The sequence below is a fragment of the Salmo trutta genome, chromosome 4 (assembly GCF_901001165.1).
Source record: "Salmo trutta chromosome 4, fSalTru1.1, whole genome shotgun sequence".
Lineage (NCBI taxonomy): Eukaryota > Metazoa > Chordata > Actinopteri > Salmoniformes > Salmonidae > Salmo > Salmo trutta.
In genome coordinates this window covers 18,822,838-18,842,118 of record NC_042960.1, presented here as the reverse complement: position 1 = coordinate 18,842,118, position 19,281 = coordinate 18,822,838, and the positions used below count along the sequence as shown (strand labels likewise).

General features: G+C 48.5%; 1 long non-coding RNA gene across 1 annotated transcript; it reads left to right on the top strand.

Moving 5' to 3' along the window:
* The first annotated feature begins 18,189 nt into the window (after positions 1-18,189).
* Positions 18,190-18,831, top strand: LOC115191992 (uncharacterized). Its single transcript, XR_003877827.1, has 2 exons — positions 18,190-18,284; positions 18,736-18,831. It is a non-coding gene; the product is annotated as an uncharacterized LOC115191992 (long non-coding RNA).
* The last annotated feature ends 450 nt before the right edge of the window (positions 18,832-19,281 follow it).

Here is a 19,281-nt window from a genome sequence, read left to right as displayed (position 1 = left end):
TGACTCTGTTGATAACTGGCTACAAAAACATTTAGAGAAAGCGTTGTTAATACAGTAGTGTTTCTATTTTGTACCACATACTTGGAATTATATATAGAAATTAGACTGACTGATATAATGGCTGTGTATGCTATTATATTGATTAGCCTTACACCAGCCAGATACAGAATACTAACACATACAGTAGCACTCTGGTGACATTGTGTAAGGATGTGGGTTTTGGCAAGTAAAAATGTACTGGTAAACCTTTGTCCACTTTCGAAAAAGAGAAAAAAGGATGTCTTTGGCAGACAACAGCAGAGGAGTGATAATATGTTCCAAGTCATGCGACAATGCACATGACAGAGATTGCTCTTATGGTGGGGGCTGAGTGAATAACAAGTGATGACTCTTATGGTGGGGTCTGAGTGAATAACAAGTGATGGCTCTTATGGTGGGGGCTGAGTGAATAACAAGTGAAAACAGCAGCTTTGGGTTGGTTGTAGTTGGTCCCCTTACAGGGCTGAAATGTCATTTAATCTAAGATGGATTGAACATACCACCACACATCACTAAGAATAAGGAAATTTACTAATAAAAAATAGTTATTAGTAAAAATAGCACAAATGCAAATATACAAAGCAAAGATCCTGAGAAAGATGCGGGCTGTCCAGACACCATAGGATACGAGACATTCAAGGCCGGTTTCCTGGACACAGATTAAGTCTAGTCCTGGAGTAAAAAGCTATTTCAATGGAGATTCTCCATTGACCGTGCATTTTAGTCATGGACTAAGCTTAGTATGTGACAGTGGTGCATAATAATAATTAATAATGAAATCAAACTCATGATCCATTGAATACTGTCTCTCCATAAGATCTTTCAGAGTTGCTAAAGAGTAGCTCATGTTATACAATAGCTCCCTCTAGTGACAGACAGTTGAAGGACAGACTACCAAAGCGCATTGAAGACGTGTCACAGAAGACATGGAGAAGATTGCCCTAGGTATAGAGAATTTGTTTCTATAAATAGGAAGATACAGTATAGAGAGCGGGAGAGAGAGAGAGCATAAATGTACAGAAATGAAATTGTGGATATTCAAAGCACATCAAGTATATTAATGCTATAGATTGTGGTTATACCTGCATGTTGCAGACAGTGCTCCTCGATGTTGAGTTTGATTGTCTGGTTACTGACAGGTTTAGCAGCCACACAACTGTAGGTATCATTATCCTCTTCCTTTTTCTCCAAAGGGTAGAGACAAATTGGTGTGTGTGTGTGTGTGTGTGTGTGACTATTTGTGTTATCCAGTTTTTCCTCTCCTCTGTACCAGGCCAGGGTAACGTCTTTTCAGTTCTCCACAGAACACACCACTGAACAGCTTTCAGTAACTGATGGACTAACAGCTGACCTGGGGCTCCTAATGTAGGGAGCTGGGACTCCAACTTCAAAATTAGAGGAGAAACAGACATATACAGTGCCTTCAGAAAGTAAAAACACCCCTTGACGTCTTCCACATTTTGTTGTGTTACAGCCTGAATTTAAAATGGGTTAAATTTCGATTTTGTGTCACTGGCCTACACACAATAGCCCATACTGTCAAAATGGAATTATGTTTTTAGAAATGTTTACAAGTTAATCGAAAATGAAAAGCTGAAATGTCTTGAGTCAATAATTATTCAATCCCTTTTTTTTATGGCAAGTCCAAATACTTCAGGAGTAAAAAATGTGCTTAACAAGTCACATAATGGGGTGGCAGGTAGCCTAGTGGTTAGAACGTTGGACTAACCGTAAAGGTTGCAAGATTGAATCCCTGAGATGACAAGGTAAAAATCTGTCCTTCTGCCCCTGAACAAGGCAGTTAACCCACTGTTCCTAGGCTGTCATTGAAAATAAGAATTTGTTCTTTAACTGACTTGTCTAGTTAAATAAAGATATACAAATAATAATAATAAGCTGCATGGACTTACTCTGTGTGCAATAATAGTGTTTCAGATCATTTTTGAATGACTACCTCATCTCTGTACCCCACATATGCAATTATCTGTAATGTCCCTCAGTCAAGCAGTGAATTTCAAAAAGATTCAACCACAAAGACCAAAGAATATCTACATGAAAAATATATAGTGAACAAAAATATAAACGCAACATGCGACAATTTCAAAGATTTTACTGAGTTATAGTTAATATGTGGAAATCAAAAATTGAAATAAATTCTTTGGGTCCTAATCCATGGATTTCACATGACTGGGATTGGTCACAGATAGCTTTAAAAAAAAAGGTAAGGGGTGTGGATCAGAAAACCTGTCATGCAGCGCAACACATCTCCTTCGCATATAGTTGATCAGACTGTTGATTGTGGCCTGTGGAACGTTGTCCCACTCCTCTTCAATGGCTGTGCAAAGTTGCTGGATATTGGAACACACTGTAGTACACCTGTAGTACACCTCGATCCAGAGCATCCCAAACATGCTCAATGAATCAAATCACATTTTATTGGTCTCGTACACATGGTTAGCAGATGTTAATGTGAGTGTAGCGAAATGCTTGTGCTTCTAGTTCCGATAGTGCAGTAATATCTAACAAGTAATCCAACAATTCCCCAACAACTACCTAATACACACAAATTTAAAGGGATGGAATAAGAATATGTACATACAGTTGAAGTCGGAAGTTTACATACACCTTAGCCAAATACATTATTAGTCAGTTTTTCACAATTCCTGACATTTGATCCTAGTACAAATTCCCTATCACCACTTTATTTTAAGAATGTGAAATGTCAGAATAATAGTAGAGAGAATGATTTATTTCAGCTTTTATTTCTTTCGTCACATTCCCAGTGGGTCAGAAGTTCACATACACTCAATTCGTTTTTGGTAGCATTGCCTTCAAATTGTTTAACTTGGGTCAAACGTTTCAGGTAGCCTTCCACAAGCAACAAGTTGGGTGAATTTTGGCCCATTCCTCCCGACAGAGCTGGTGTAACTGATACAGGTTTGTAGGCCTCCTTGCTCGCACACACTTTTTCAGTTCTGCCCACAAATTTTCTATAGGATTGAGGTCAGGGCTTTGTGATGGCCACTCCAATACCTTGACATTGTTGTCCTTAAGCCATTTTGCCATTGTCCATATGGAAGACCCGTTTGCGACCAAGCTTTAACTTCCTGATGTCTTGAGATGTTGCTTCAATATATCCACATAAATTTCCTGCCTCATGATGCCATCTATTTTGAGAAGTGCACCAGTCCCTCCTGCAGCAAAGCACCCCCACAACATGATGCTGCCACCCCCGTGCTTCACGGTTGGGATGGTGTTTGTCGGCTTGCAAACCTCCCACTTTTTCCTCAACATAACGATGGTCATTATGGCCAAACAGTTCTATTTTTTGTTTCATCAGACCAGAGGACATTTCTCCAAAAAGTACAATCTTTGTCCCCATGTGCCGTTACAAACCGTAGTCTGGCTTTTTTATGGCAGTTTTGCGATATAGAATTCGTTTTACTGTGGATATAGATACTTTTGTACCTTTTTCCTCCAGCATCTTCACAAGGTCCTTTTCTGTTTTTCTGGGATTGATTTGCAGTTTTCGCACCAAAGTACATTCATCTCTAGGAGACAGAAAGCGTCTCCTTCCTGAGCAGTATGACGTGTTCCCCTGGTGTTTAGACTTGAGTACTATTGTTTGTACAGATGAATATGGTACATTCAGACGTTTGGAAATTGCTCCCAAGGATGAACCAGACTTGTGGGGGTCTACAATTTTTTTCTGAGGTCTTGGCTGATTTCTTCTGATTTTCCCATGATGTCAAGCAAAGAGGCACAGAGTTTGAAGGTAGGCCTTGAAATACATCCACAGGTACACCTCTAATTGACTAAAATTATGTCAATTAGCCTATCAGAAGCGTCTAAAGCCATGACATCATTTTTTGAAATTTTCCAAGCTGTTTAAAGGCACAGTTGTAACGGCTGTCGTCGGAAGAAAACCAAGATGCAGCGGAGGTTGTGTGTTCATCTTGATATTTAATAAAAATGAACCCCTACAAAACAAAACACTCGATAGCAACGACAGCAAACAGTCCTGTCTGGTCCCAACTGAACAAAACAGAAAACAATCCCCCACAAAACCCAAAGGAAAAACCTGCTCCTTATGTGTGACTGGGAGCCACACATGGCCAAAAACAAAGAAATACAAAAAACCTAGAAAAAGAACATAGAACGCCCACCCAATGTAACACCCTGGCCTAACCAAAATAAAGAACAAAAAACCCCTCTCTATGGCCAGGGCGTTACAGTACCCCCCCCCCCAGGTGTGGACTCCGGCCGCAAAACCTGACGCTGAAGGGGAGGGTCCGGGTGGGCCTTCTTACGGCGGCGGCTCAGGTGCGGGACGTGGCCTCTGCCCCACCCTTGGCGTCGCTCTCTTAGGTGGCGCACCTGGCCGCGCCAAAGGTCTGGTGGGCAACCCTGACTTCGCCCGGCTGGCGGGCGACCCTTGTTGCGCCCGGCTGGCGGACGACCCTGGCTGCGCCTGGCGATGGCAGATCCGGACAGGCGGGCCAATCTGGCAGATCCGGACAGGCGGGCCACTCTGGCAGATCCGGACAGGCGGGCCACTCTGGCAGATCCGGACAGGCGGGCCACTCTGGCAGATCCGGACAGGCGGGCCACTCTGGCAGATCCGGACAGGCGGGCCACTCTGGCAGATCCGGACAGGCGGGCCACTCTGGCAGCTCCGGACAGGCGGGCCACTGTGGCAGCTCCAGACAGGCGGGACGCTCTGGCAGCTCCTGACTGGCGGGCGGCTCTGGCAGCTCCTGACTGGCGGGCGGCTCTGGCAGCTCCTGACTGGCGGGCGGCTCTGGCAGCTCCTGACTGGCGGGCGGCTCTGGCAGCTCCTGACTGGCGGGCGGCTCTGGCAGCTCCTGACTGGCGGACGGCTCTGGCAGCTCCTGACTGGCGGGCGGCTCTGGCAGCTCCTGACTTGCGGGCGGCTCTGGCAGCTCCTGACTGGCGGGCGGCTCTGGCAGCTCCTGACTGGCGGGCGGCTCTGGCAGCTCCTGACTGGCGGGCGGCTCTGGCGGCTCCTGACTGGCGGGCGGCTCTGGCGGCTCCGGACTGGCGAGACCCACTGGAGGCCTAGTCCTGGGAGGAGGCACAGGACGGACCAGGATGGGTAGACCCACTGGAGGCCTGGACCTAGGAGGAGGCACAGGACGGACCAGGATGGGGAGACCCACTGGAGGCCTGGTCCGAGGGGGAGGCACAGGATAAACTGGGCTGTGGAGGAGCACTGGAGTTCTGGTACGGACTCTCGACATGCTTACTCCAGGCTGAATGCCCACTTTGGCCCGGCACAGGCGGAGAGCAGGCATTTGGCGAACTGGACCCTCCCAGCGCCCTGGAGACCCAGTGCGCAACGTCGGCGCAGGATAACCTGGACCGAGGAGGCGCACTGGAGACCAGACGCGCTGAGCTGGCACAACCCGTCCTGACTCGATGCCTGCTCTCGCATGGCACTTGCGGGGGGCTGGCATGTAGCTCTCCGGGCTATCAACGCGTACTGGGGACACCGTGTGCTTTACCGCATAACACGGTGCCTGACCAGTACTGCGCTGCCTCCTGTAAGCACGGGGAGTTGGCTCAGGTCTACCGCCTGACTCCACCAATCTCCCCGTGTGCCCCCCCCAAAAAATGTTTGGGGCTGCCTCCCGTGTCTGTTGCGCTCCCTCTCGTTGTACCAGCGCCTCTCAGCTCTCGCCGCCTCGATCTCCCACTGCGGGCGGCGATAATCCCCAGCCTGAGCCCATGGTCCTTTACCGTCCAGGATTTTCTCCCAAGTCCACGACTCCAGATAGCTTCTCCCCATTTTTCCAACGTCCATGAGTCCCGATAGCTCTTCTCCTTCCTCCGCTGCTTGGTCCGTTTCTTGGTGGGGGATTCTGTAACGGCTGTCGTCGGAAGAAACCAAGATGCAGCGGAGGTTGTGTGTTCATCTTGATATTTAATAAAAATGAACCACTACAAAACAAAACACTCGATAGCAACAACAGCAAACAGTCCTGTCTGGTCCCAACTGAACAAAACAGAAAACAAACCCCCACAAAACCCAAAGGAAAAACCTGCTCCTTATGTGTGACTCCCAATCAACAACAACGAACTTCAGCTGTGCCTGACTGGGAGCCACACACGGCCCAAAACAAAGAAATACAAAAAACCTAGAAAAAGAACATAGAACGCCCACCCAATGTAACACCCTGGCCTAACCAAAATAGAACAAAAAACCCCTCTCTATGGCCAGGGCGTTACAACAGTCGACTTAGTGTATGTAAACTTCTGACTTCAACTATATAAATATATGGATGAGCGATGGCCAAGGCAAGGTGCAATAGATTGTATAAGGTACAGTATATGAGATGAGTAATGTAAGATATGTTAACATTATTAAAGTGGCATTGTTTAAAGTGACTAGTGTTCCATTTATTAAAGTGGCCAGTGATTTGAGTCTCTATGTAGGCAGCATCCTCCCTGAGTTAGTGATTGCTGTTTAGCAGTCTGATGGCCTTGAGATAGAAGCTGTTTTTCAGTCTCTTGGTCCCAGCATTGATGCACCTGTACTGACCTTGCCTTCTGGATGGTAGCTGGGTGAACATGCAGTGGCTCATGTGGTTGTTGTCCTTGATTTTTTTGGCCTTCCTGTGACATCGGGTGCTGTAGGTGTCTTGGACGGCAGGTAGTTTGCTGATGAGTTGTACAGACCGCACCACCCTCTGGAGAGCCTTGCTGTTGAGGGCGGTGCAGTTACCGAACCAGGTGGTGATACAGCCCGACAAGATGCTCTCAATTGTGCATCTGTAAAAGTTTGTCAGGGTTTTAGGTAACAAGCCAAATTTCTTCAGCCTGCCTTCTTCACCACACTGTCTGTGTGGGTGGACCATTTCAGTTTGTCTGTGATGTGTACGCCGAGGAACTTAAAATGTTCCACCTTCTCCGCTACTGTCCCTTCGATGTGGATAGGGAGGTGCTCCCAGTTTTCTGAAGTCCACGATCATCTCCTTTGTTTTGTTGATGTTGAGTGAGAGGTTATTTTCCTGACATAACACTCTGAGTGCCCTCACCTCCTCCCTATAGGCTGTCTCGTTGTTGTTGGTAATCAAGCCCAAAACTGTGGGGCCCCTTGTGGGGCCCCAGTGTTGAGGGTCAGCGAAGTGGAGATGTTGTTTCCTACCTTCACCACCTGGGGGCGTCCCGTCAGGAAGCCAAGGACCCAATTGCACAGGGTGGGGTTGAGACCCAGGGCCTCCAGCTTAATGATGAGCTTAGCCTGTTAGGGATAGGGGGCAGTATTTACACGGCCGGATAAAAAACGTAGCCGATTTAATCTGGTTATTACTACTGCCCAGAAACTAGAATATGCATATAATTATTGGCTTTGGATAGAAAACACCCTAAAGTTTCTAAAACTGTTTGAATGGTGTCTGTGAGTATAACAGAACTCATATGGCAGGCAAAAACCTGAGAAGATTCCTTACAGGAAGTGGCCTGTCTGACAATTTCTTGGCCTTCTTGACTCTCTTTATTGAAAACTGAGGATCTTTGCTGTAACGTGACACTTCCTTCGGCTCCCATAGGCTCTCAGAAACCGGGAAAAAGCTGAATGATGTCTTTGGAGCCCCTGGCTGAAAAACATTAGCGCATTTGGATGGTGGTCGATCAGAGTACAATGAGACTGAGGCGCGTGCACGAGGCGACCCCATGTTTTTATTTTCTCTGTCTTTGAACTAAAACACAGTTTCCCGGTCGGAATATTATCGCTTTTTTACGAGAAAAATTGCATAAAATTGATTTTAAACAGCGGTTGACATGCTTCGAAGTACGGTAATGGAATATTTAAAAAAAAATTGTCACGAAACGCGTCGGGCGCATCACCCTTCTTTACCCTTTCGGATAGTGTCTTGAACGCACGAACAAAACAGAGGATATTTGAACATAACTATGGATTATTTTGAACCAAACCAACATTTGTTATTGAAGTAGAAGTCCTGGGAGTGCATTCTGACGAAGAACAGCAAAGGTAATAACATTTTTCTTATAGTAAATCTGACTTTGGTGAGGGCTAAACTTGGTGGGTGTCTAAATAGCTAGCCCGTGATGGGTGTCTAAATAGCTAGCCCGTGATCTACTCAGAATATTGCAAAATGTGCTTTCACCGAAAAGCTATTTTAAAATCGGACATAGCGAGTGCATAAAGGAGTTCTGTATCTATAATTCTTAAAATAATTGTTATGTTTTTTGTGAACGTTTATCGTGAGTAATTTAGTAAATTCACCGGAAGTTTGCGGTGGGTATGCTAGTTCTGAACGTCACATGCTAATGTAAAAAGCTGGTTTTTGATATAAATATGAACTTGTGTCAAGCTTGGGTGTAGTGGGTGAGGAATCAAATGCAGGAAGCTGCGATACAGGGTAGTGGCTTTAATAAGCACAACGGCAAAAACACAAGCCTTCCCAAAACAGCGATCAAAAGCGCACAACAAAACAAGGTGCCCCAAACACAGGGGACAAAACACTGTTGGTGCAAACACACGCACTACTGCAAAATACAAAATCAGAGTGTCGCCAAGCAAAGCAAACAGAGAAACACAATCACGTACAAAAACCATACATCCTACGCTAACCTAAATAACCCCCCTTTTCTAATGACTAACCCAAAACAGGTGCGTGCCTACCTAGACCTAACCAAACGAAAGTGAAACAAAACAGGGATCGATGGCAGCTAGTAGTTCGGCGACGACGACCGCCGAGCCCCGCCCGGCCGAGGAGGGGCGCCACCATCCGTCACCGTCGTGACAGTACTCCCCCCCTGACGCGCGGCTCCCGCAGCGCGCCGTCGCCGACCTCGAGGACGCCCCGGAGGGCGAGGCGCAGGGCGATCCGGATGGAGGCTGTGGAACTCCCGGGTGAGCGCTGGGTCCAGTATGTCCTCCACCGGTACCCAGCACCTCTCCTCCGGGCCGTACCCCTCCCAGTCCACGAGGTACTGCAGGCCCCTCGCCCGGCGTCTGGAGTCCAAGATGGATCGGACTGTGTACGCCGGGGCCCCCCCGATGTCCAGGGGGGGTGGAGGGACCTCCCGTACCTCATTTTCCTGCAGCGGACCAGCTACCACCGGCCTGAGGAGAGACACATGAAACGAGGGGTTAATACGATAATAAGAAGGAAGTTGTAATCTGTAACACACCTCGTTTATTCTCCTCAGGACTTTAAATGGCCCCACAAACCGCGGACCCAGCTTCCGGCAGGGCAGGCGGAGGGGCAGGTTCCGGGTCGAGAGCCAGACTCTCTCCCCTGGGGTGAACACGGGGGCCTCGCTGCGGTGCCGGTCAGCGCTCGCTTTCTGTCGCTCCCTGGCTCGTTCCAGGGATTCCTGCACAGCGTTCCAGGTCTCCCTTGAGCGCTGCACCCATTCCTCCACCGCAGGGGCCTCCGTCTGGCTCTGATGCCATGGCCCCAGGACCGGCTGATAACCCAACACACATTGGAATGGTGACATGTTGGTGGAGGAGTGGCGCAAAGAGTTCTGAGCCATTTCGGCCCATGGCATAAACCTTGCCCACTCCCCTGGCCGGTCCTGGCAATAGGACCGCAGGAACCTGCCCACCTCCTGGTTTACCCTTTCCACCTGCCCATTACTTTCGGGGTGAAACCCCGAGGTCAGACTGACCGAAACCCCCAGCCGCTCCATAAACGCCCGCCACACTCGGGACGTGAACTGGGGGCCTCGATCTGAGACGATATCCTCGGGCACCCCATAGTGCCGGAAGACGTGGGTGAATAAGGCTTCCGCGGCCTGCAGGGCCGTAGGAAGACCGGGTAACGGAATCAGACGGCAGGACTTAGAAAACCGGTCCACAACGACCAGGATCGTAGTGTTGCCCTGAGACGGCGGGAGATCGGTCAAGAAATCCACCGCCAGGTGGGACCATGGTCGTTGTGGAACCGGGAGGGGTTGTAATTTCCCTCTAGGCAGGTGCCTGGGAGCCTTACTCTGAGCGCACACCGAACAGGAGGAGACATAGTGCCTCACGTCCTTCACCAAGGTGGGCCACCAGTATCTCCCACTAAGACCACGCACTGTCCGCTCAACCCCTGGGTGACCCGAGGAGGGAAGCGTGTGAGCCCACCGAATCAGCCGATCGCGAACACCGAGCGGAACGTACTTACGACCCACTGGACACTGCGGAGGAGTAGGCTCCGTCCGTAACGCCCGCTCGATGTCCGCGTCCACCTCCCAGACCACCGGTGCCACCAGGCAGAGGCTGGAAGGATGGGCGTGGGCTCGGTGGACCGTTCCTCGGCGTCATGGAGACGAGACAGTGCGTCGGCCTTAGTGTTCCGGGAACCTGGGATATACGAGATGTTAAACCGAAATCTCGTAAAGAACATCGCCCACCTGGCTTGACGCGGGTTCAGTCTCCTCGCCGCCCGGATGTACTCCAGATTGCGGTGGTCAGTCCAGATGAGAAAAGGGTGGCGCGCCCCCTCAAGCCAATGTCTCCACACCTTCAGGGCTCTGACCACAGCCAACAGCTCCCTGTCCCCCACATCATAGTTACGCTCCGCCGGACTCAACTTCCTAGAGAAGAAGGCGCAGGGGCGGAGCTTGGGGGGGGCGCCCGAGCGCTGGGACAGCACGGCTCCTACCCCAGCCTCGGACGCGTCCACCTCCACTATGAAGGGCAAAGAGGGGTCCGGGTGCACCAGCACCGGGGCGTCGGTGAACAGAACCTTCAGACGACTAAAGGCCCTGTCCGCCTCCGCGGACCACTGCAACCGCACCGGGCCCCCCTTCAACAGTGAGGTAATGGGAGCCGCCACCTGCCCAAAGCCCCGGATAAACCTCCGGTAGTAATTGGCAAATCCCAAAAACCGCTGCACCTCCTTCACCGTGGTGGGAGTTGGCCAATTATGCACGGCTGAGACGCGGTCACATTCCATCACTACCCCTGATGAGGAAATGCGATACCCCAAGAAAGAGACGGCTGGTTTGGAAAACTCACATTTCTCAGCCTTGACGTATAGGTCATGCTCCACCAGTCGCCCAAGCACTTTACGCACCAGAGACACATGCTCGGCGCGTGTAGCGGAGTAGACCAGAATGTCATCGATGTACACCACTACACCCTGACCGAGCAGGTCCCGGAGAATCTCGTCCACAAAGGATTGAAAGACTGCGGGAGCATTCTTTAACCCATATGGCATGACGAGGTACTCATAATGGCCAGATGTGGTACTAAATGCAGTTTTCCACTCGTCCCCTCCTCGGATACGCACCAGATTATATGCGCTCCTGAGATCCAATTTCGTGAAGAAGCGCGCCCCGTGAAATGACTCCATCGCCGAGGCGATGAGAGGTAGTGGGTAACTGAAACCCACTGTGATGGCATTTAGACCTCTATAGTCAATGCACGGGCGCAGACCTCCCTCCTTTTTCTTCACGAAAAAGAAGCTCGAGGAGACGGGTGAGTGAGATGGCCGAATGTATCCCTGCCTCAAGGATTCAGTGACGTATGTCTCCATAGCCGCTGTCTCCTCCTGAGACAGGGGATAAACGTGACTACGAGGAAGGGCAGCGCCCACCTGGAGGTTTATCGCACAGTCTCCTCGTCGATGAGGTGGTAATTGGGTCGCCTTCGTTTTACTGAAGGCGATAGCCAAATCGGCATATTCTGAGGGAATGTGCACGGTGGAGACTTGGTCTGGACTCTCCACCGTAGTCGCACCGATGGAAACTCCTATGCACCTGCCCGAGCACTCATTTGACCACCCCTTAAGAGCCCTCTGTCCCCACGAAATCTTAGGGTTGTGAGTGGCTAGCCAGGGAATCCCTAGAACCACTGGAAACGCTGGGGAATCGATGAGGAAAAGACTAATCCGCTCCTCATGACCCCCCCCGCATTTCCATGACCAGAGGTACAGTGACCTCCCTGACCAGCCCCGACCCTAGTGGTCGACTGTCTAGGGCGTGTATGGGGAAGGGTTGGTCCAACTGGACCAGGGGAATCCCTAACTTAGCCGCGACCCCACGGTCCATAAAACTCCCTGCTGCGCCTGAATCGACTAGCGCCTTAAACCGGGAGTGAGGGGAGAAACAAGGGAAAGACACTGACACATACATGTGACGTACAGGGGGCTCTGGGTGAGGCTGGTGCTGACTCACCTGAGGTGTCAAAGGAGCGCTCTGCCTGCCGTCTGGACTCCTAGGGGAGTCTCCCCAGCACCGGTCCACAGTGTGCCCTCTGCGACCACATGAGGTGCAGGAGCGACCCCCCCTCCAGTCTTCCTGGCTGCTGCCCCCCCTATCTCCATAGGCGTGGGAGCAGGAGGGCTGGAGGGTGGAATGAGCAGGGCCCGGGTCGGACGTCCGCGGGCGGCCAGCAGATTGTCCAGTCGGATGGACAGATCCACCAGTTGGTCCAGTGTGTGAGTTGTGTCCCGACAGGCTAATTCCCGGCGGACGTCCTCCCTCAAACTGCAACGGTAGTGGTCTATAAGGGCCCTCTCATTCCACCCTGCTCCCGCGGCCAGGGTCCGGAACTCGAGAGCGAAATCCTGCGCGCTCCTCGTCTCCTGCCTCAGGTGAAACAGCCGCTCACCCGCCGCTCTCCCCTCCGGGGGATGATCGAATACTGTCCGAAAGCGGCGGGTGAACTCTGGGTAGTTGTCCCTGGCTGAGTCCGGACTGTCCCACACGGCGTTTGCCAATTCCAGGGCCTTACCCGTGAGACAGGAGACGAGGACGCTGACGCTCTCCTCCCCCGAGGGAGGGGGACGAACGGTCGCCAGGTATAACTCCAACTGGAGTAAGAAGCCCTTACACCCAGCGGCCGTTCCATCGTACTCCCTGGGGGGGACGAGTTTTACCCCACTGGTACTGGGAGCTGTGGGTGCTGGGGGGGGCGCAGGCTGTTGGACTGCCGCGTTCGGGGGGCCGAGAGCGCGTCGTTCCCAGCTCTCCAGGCGCGCCAACACCTGATCCATGGCGTTACCCAGCCGGTGGAGCAGGGTAGAGTGTTGATCCACGGTTTCCTCCATGGACATGGCTGGCGCTGAAGCTCCTGCTGACTCCATTACGTTAGGGTACGTGATTTCTGTCAAGCTTGGGTGTAGTGGGTGAGGAATCAAATGCAGGAAGCTGCGATACAGGGTAGTGGCTTTAATAAGCACAACGGCAAAAACACAAGCCTTCCCAAAACAGCGATCAAAAGCGCACAACAAAACAAGGTGCCCCAAACACAGGGGACAAAACACTGTTGGTGCAAACACACGCACTACTGCAAAATACAAAATCAGAGTGTCGCCAAGCAAAGCAAACAGAGAAACACAATCACGTACAAAAACCATACATCCTACGCTAACCTAAATAACCCCCCTTTTCTAATGACTAACCCAAAACAGGTGCGTGCCTACCTAGACCTAACCAAACGAAAGTGAAACAAAACAGGGATCGATGGCAGCTAGTAGTTCGGCGACGACGACCGCCGAGCCCCGCCCGGCCGAGGAGGGGCGCCACCATCCGTCACCGTCGTGACAACTTGATTGAACAAAACATGCATGTATTGTATAACATAATGTCCTAAGATTGTCATCTGATGAAGATCATCAAAGGTTAGTGCTGCATTTAGCTGTGGTTTGGGTTTATGTGACATTATATGCTAGCTTAAAACCTCTTACATCTACACGTTCCGCTAGCGGAACGTCTGCTCCAATATCCAATGATGGGCGGGGCGCGAAATTCAAACTCCTCTAAATCCGAAAACTTACACTTTTCAAACATATGACTATGTTACAGCTATTTAAAGACAAGACTCTCCTTTATCTAACCAAACTGTCCGATTTCAAAAAGGCTTTACAGCGAAAGCAAAACATTAGATTATGTCAGCAGAGTACCCAGCCAGGAATAATCACACAGCCATTTTTCAAGCTAGCATATCATGTCACATAAACCCAAACCATATCTAAATGCAGCACTAACCTTTGATGATCTTCATCAGATGACACACCTAGGACATTGTGTTATACAATACATGCATGTCTGTTCAATCAAGTTCATATTTATATCAAAAACCAGCTTTTTACATTAGCATGTGACGTTCAGAACTAGCATTCCCACCGAACACTTCCGGTGATTTTACTAAATTACTCACGATAAACGTTCACAAAAAGCATAACAATTATTTTAAGAATTATAGATACAGAACTCCTCTATGCACTCGATATGTCCGATTTTAAAATAGCTTTTCGGATGAAGCACATTTTGCAATAATGTAAGTACATAGCCCGGCGTTACAGGGCTAGCTATTTAGACACCCACCCAGTGTAGCCTTCACCAAAATCACATTTCCTATAAGAAAAATGTTCTTACCTTGCTTGTTCTTCATCAGAATACACTGCCAGGACTTCTACTTCAATAACAAATGTAGGTTTGGTCCCAAATAATCCATCGTTATATCCAAACAGCGACGTTTTGTTCGTGCGTTCTAGACACTATCCCAACGCTAAATCTCGGCCACGAGCATGACGCAAAATATGACAAAAAATTTCGAAATATTCCATTACCGTACTTCGAAGCATGTCAACCGCTGTTTAAAACCAATATTTATGCAATTTATCTCGTAGAGAAGCGATAATATTCCGACCGGGAATCTGCCTGTCTGTAAACTGAGGAAAAAACCGAAAGCCGGGGGCGGGGCGTGTCACGCGCCTAAGGCTTAGTCCATTGACTGACCACTCAGCATTTGCTCTCGTGTGCTTCAGCCAGGGCTTTGAATGACATCATTCCTGTTTTTCCCGGGCTGTGAGACTCCATTGTTGACGTGAGAAGTGTCACGTAAGAGCAGAGATCCTTTGTAAACGACAGAGATAATAAAGAAGGGCAAGAAATGTTCAGACAGGGTACTTCCTGAACAGAAGCATCTCAGGTTTTTGCCTGCCATAGGAGTTCTGTTATACTCACAGACACCATTCAAACAGTTTCAGAAACTTTGGAGTGTTTTCTCTCCAAAGCTAATAATTATATGCATATTCCAGTTTCTGGGCAGGACTAATAATCAGATTAAATCGGGTACGTTTTTTATCCAGCCGTGAAATTACTGCCCCCTAGATGTAACAGGTTAAAAAATGGGTGTCTGATTATTTCTGGCTGGGTACTCTGCTGACATAATCTAATGTTTTGCTTTCGTTGTAAAGCCTTTTTGAAATCGGACAGTGTGTTTAGATTAAAGAGAGTCTTGTCTTTAAAATGGTGTAAAATAGTAATATGTTTGAGAAATTGAAGTAATAGCATTTTTAAGGTATTTGCAAACTGAGGTGGGTCTAGGGTGGCAGGTAAGGTGGAGGTGATATGATCCTTGACTAGTCTCTCAAAGCACTTCATGATGACTGAAGTGAGTGCTACGAGGCGGTAGTCATTTAGTTCAGTTATCTTTGCCTTCTTGGGTACAGGAACAATGGTGGCCATCTTTAAGCATGTGGGGACAGCAGACTGGGACAGGGAGCGATTGAATATGTCCGTAAACACACCAGCCAGATGATCTGCACATGCTCTGAGGACACGGCTAGTGATGCCGTCGGGGCCAGCAGCCTTGCGCGGATTTACACATTTAAATGTCTTACTCACGTCGGCCACGGAGAAGGCGAGGGGGCCCGCAGTCCTTGTTAGCGGGCCGAGGTGGTGGCACTGTATTATCCTCAAAGCGGGCAAAGAAGGTGTTTAGTTTGTCTGGAAGCGAGACGTCGGTGTCCGTGACGTGGCTGGTTTTCTATTTGTAGTCCTTGATTTTTATAGTCTTGTGTCTGAGCTGTTGAATTGCGACTCCACTATACCGACATTTCGCTTCTTTTATTGCCTTGCGGAGGTAATAACTACACTTTTTATATTCAGCCATATTCCCAGTCCTCTTTCCATGGTTGAATGCGGTGGTTCACACTTTTAGTTTCTGCAAATACTGCCATCCATCCACGGTTTCTGGTTAGGGTAAGTGTTAATAGTCACAGTGGGTACAACATCTCCAATGCACTTCCTTATAAACTCACTCACCGAGTCAGCGTATAGATCGATGTTATTCTCTGAGGCGGCCTGTAACATTTCCCAATGATCAAAACAATCTTTAAGTGTGGATTCCGATTGGTCAGACCAGCGTTGAATGGTTCTAGTCACGGGTACATCCTGTTTGAGTTTCTGCCTATAAGACGGTAGGAGCAAGATAGAGTCATGGTCGGATTTGCCGAAGAGAGGGCGAGGGAGGGCCTTGTATGCATCACGGAATTTAGAGTAGCAGTAATCGAGTGTATTGCCCGCGTGAGTGCTGCAATCAATATGCTGATAGAATTTAGGTAGCCTTGTTCTCAAATTTGCTTTGTTAAATTCCCCAGCTACAATAAATGCAGCCTCAGAATATATGGTTTCCAGTTTACATAGAGTCCAATGAAGTTTCTTGAGGGCCATCGTGGTGTTTGCTTGAGGGGGTATATACACCGCTGTGATGACAACTGACGAGAATTCTCTTGGGAATTAATATGGCTGGCATTTGATTGTAAGAAATTCTAGTTTGGGTGAGCAGAAGGACCTGAGTTCCTGTATGTTGATATGATTACACCATGTGTCGTTAATCATGTAGCATACACGCTCACCCTTCTTCTTCCCTGAAAGGTGTTTATCTCTGTCGGAGCGACGCATGAAGAAGGCCGGTGGCTGAACCGACTCCGACAACGTATCTCGAGAGAGCCATGTTTCCGTGAAACAGAGAATGTTACAATCTCTGATATCTCTCTGGAATGCAACCCTTGCTCTAATTTCGTCTACGTTGTTGTCAAGAGACGGGACATTTGCAAATAGTATACTCAGAAGCAGTGAGCGGGTGCACGCCTATGGAGCCTGACCAGGAGGCCGCTCCATCTGCCTCTTCTGCGGCAACGTTGTTTTGGGTCGGCTTCTGGGATTAGATCCACTGTCCTGGGTGGTGGTCCGAACAAAGGATCTGCTTCGGGAAAGTCGTATTCCTGTTCGTAATGTTGGTAAGTTGGCGTCGCTCTTATATCCAATAGTTCTTCCAGGCTGTATGTAATAAATAACATTTAAGATTTTCTGGGCTAACAATGTAAGAAATAATACATAAAAAACTAAATACTGCATAGTTTCCTAAGGACTCGAAGCGAGGCAACCATCTCTGTCGGCGCCATCTTGTCGAAATGAGTGACATGTCTGGGTGAGTATGCAGGCAATGGAAGAACTGGGCCATTTTCAGCTTCCAGGAATTGTGTACAGATCCTTGCTACATGGTCGTGTGTTATCATGCTGAAGAATGAGGTGATGGCGGCTGATAAATGGCGCGACAATGGGCCTCAGGATCTCATCACGGTTTCTCAGTGCATTGAAATTGCCATTGATAAAATACAATCGTGTTTGTTGTCTGTAGCTTATGCCTGCCCATACCATAACCCTACCTACACCATGAGGCACTCTGTTCACAACGTAGACAAAAGCAAAAGGCTCGCCCACACAATGCCATACACGTGGTCTGCAGTTGAGAGGCCGGTTGGACGCACTGCCAAAATCTCTAAAACAATGTTGGAGGCAGCTTAGGCAAAATAAATCAACATTACTTTCTCTGGCAACAGCTCTGGTGGGCATTCCTGCAGTCAGCATGCCAATTGCATGCTCCCTTAAAACTTGAAACATCTGTAGCATTGTGTTGTATGACAAAACTGCACATTTTAGAGTGGCCTGTTATTGTCCCCAGCACAAGGTGCACCTTTGTAAAGATCATGCTGTTTAATCAGCTTCTTGATATGCCACACCTGTCAGTTGGATGGATTATCTTGGCAAAGGAGAAATGCTCACTAACAGGGATGTAAACACATTTCTGCATAAACTTCATGGAATCTTTTATCTCCGTTCATGAAACATGGGACCAACACTTTACAAGTTGCGTACATTTTTTTGTTCAGCATTCTGAACAGAACCACAATTTGTTTTGTTTCATTCCACTGTTCCGACAAGCATAATAAAGTTCTGAACCGGTTCGAACCAAAAGAAAGTACTGGTTTACATTGTTGGAATCGGCTAAACTTTGAACATTGAGATATTAAATGAATGATAGGAAATGAAAGAGACTGGGTTATGTTAGAAGTTAATGGTTCTCAGAAGAAAGAAGACTTTGGAATGTGTTTGATGGAGAGGAGAGCGATGTGTTGATACAGGGGAGACAGATGGACATCTGTGTATTAGATGAAAGAGGGGTTGATGTAACAGAGCCTCTCTATGGAGGGGGGTGTGTGGAATCAGGAGCAGGAGAGCAGAAGGGTTCCAGGCAAATCCACCGTTTATTTTGGCAGATCCGAAAAAACACAACGACACATACAGGGGAGAAACCTCAACTCCATAATGCCTACAAGCAAAATGTCCACGGTAACACATACTGTACAAACAACTAACAACGCCAGTGGTGCAGGCACGCACCGCTTACATGTTGCCTACAGCAAAATAATCCCGCACACAGCCTAACCTGCTGCGGGGAAATATAAAGCCACCGAAATCAACAAAACAAGACACAGGTGTGTAAAACCAGACAGAACTAAATGAAAAGGAAAATGGGATCGGTGGCAGCTAGTAGGCTGGTGACTATGACCGCCGAGTACCGCCCGAACAGGGAGTGGAGCCACCTTCGGTGGAAGTCGTGACAGTTGAGGTCAGGAGGTCAGGAGGTGAGGACAGATTCTCTTAAGAGAGTAATAAATGTTTGGAATCCTGTTACCCTCTTTATTAGCTTCCTGTAGAGCCATAAAATGTAAGGATTGGAGAGAAAGGGGAGTGTCTTAAGTAGGATGCATATAAACTGTGAAGTCTGAAATCTTTAGCTGTCTGTTTTCAGCTGTACAGAACCTTTGGGAAGAATAAACTTGGTTAAAGCGTCTCTAGTGTCTGTGGGTTACTTACTCTGAAAAATAAGAACCCAACAATATCATTTCTTTCTGTTCCTTTTTAACCTGTAAAATCATCAGTATTGTACATTTAGCTCATTAAGTTACTTCAACAATCAGTGCGGATAACGCAGTCAAGCTAGTTGTTTACATGAGTGTTGGCCAGACAAGTGTAGCCTATGGCGCAAGATGTGATTGAAATTTTGCGAGAGTGGGTTGAGGAGGAGGCTTGAAGTCGCTGGGCATCTTGTTATGACATGCATTATATGAATTAGGTCCACAGACTAATACCTAGGTGGAGCGGCATCTATGGAGGAACTTT